Source organism: Chiloscyllium plagiosum, chromosome 13 (assembly GCF_004010195.1).
Source record: "Chiloscyllium plagiosum isolate BGI_BamShark_2017 chromosome 13, ASM401019v2, whole genome shotgun sequence".
Taxonomy (NCBI): Eukaryota; Metazoa; Chordata; class Chondrichthyes; order Orectolobiformes; family Hemiscylliidae; genus Chiloscyllium; species Chiloscyllium plagiosum.
The window spans coordinates 83,839,918-83,841,360 of NC_057722.1; positions in this window are offsets into that span (position 1 = coordinate 83,839,918).

Here is a 1,443-nt window from a genome sequence, read left to right on the forward strand (position 1 = left end):
GTCAGGTGAATTGGCCATGCTAAATTGCCCGTAGTGTTAGGTAAAGGGGTAAATGTAGGGGAATGGGTGGGTTGCGCTTCGGCGGGTCGGTGTGGGCTTGTTGGGCCGAAGGGCCTGTTTCCACACTGTAATATAATCTAATCTAATCTACCCGCATCCACATACTTGGTCACCTTCTCAAAAAATTCAGTAAGGTTTGTGAGACATAACCTGTCCTTGACGAAATCATGTTGACTATTTGCAATCAAATTGTTGCTTGTTAGATGATTATAAATCTTATCTCTCATCATCCTTTCCAAATCGTTATCTACAATAGACGTAAGGCTCACTGGTCTATAATTACCTGGGTCATCTCTACTATCCTTCTTGAGCAAGGGCACAACATTTGCAATCCTCCAGTCATCTGGTACTAAACCTGTAGACAATGACAACTCAAAGGTCAAAGCCAAAGGCTCCAACATCTCCTCCCTAGCTTCCCAGAGATTCCTCGGATAGAGCCCATCCAGCCCAGGGGACTTATCTACTTTCACTCCTTCTAGAATTGATAATACCTCTTCCTTATGAACCTTGATCCTTTCTAGTCCAATATCTTGTATCTCATTCATCTCCTCTACAATATTCTCCTTTTCCTGAGTGAAAACTGATGAGAAATATTCATTTAACACCTCTCCGGTCTCCACAGGGTCCACACACAACTTCCCACTTCTGTCTTTGACTGGCCCTATTCCTACCCTCGTCATCCTTTTATTCCTCACATACCTGTAGAAACCTGTAGGATTCTCCTTTATTCTACTGACTAAAGACTGCTCATGTCCTCTCGTTGCTCTTCTTAACTCTCTCTTTAAATCCTTCCTACTTAATCTGTAAGCCTCCATTGCCTCATCTGAACCATCCCGTCTCATTGTCACATAAGCCTCCTTCTTCTGCTGAACAAGAAATGCAATTTCTTTCGCACACTATAGTTTCCTTACCTTATCACTTCCTCCCTGTCTGACAGGGACAGGCAATAGCTGTTCCTTAAACCAGCTAGGTTTGCTAGCACTCTTCGGGGGGGTTTAAACTAATTTGGCAGGGGGATGGGATTCAGACTTGTAGTCCAGCAAGTAGGCTAGCTGTTTATCAGGAGGTCCAAGAATGTAGGGAGGCTGTGGAGAAGGTAGCACTGACAGGGAGTACTTGCGGACACAGAGATGGGCTCAAGTGTGTATACTTCAATGCAAGGAGTATCAGAAATAAAGTGGGTGAACTTAAGGCTTGGATCGGTACCTGGGACTACGATGTTGTGGCCATCACGGAAACGTGGATAGAAGAGGGACAGGAATCGTTGTTGGAGGTTCCTGGTTACAGATGTTTCAGTAAGATTAGGGAGGGTGGTAAAAAAGGAGGGGGGGTGGCGTTGCTAATTAGAAATGGTATAACAGCTGCAGAAAGGCAGTTCGAGGG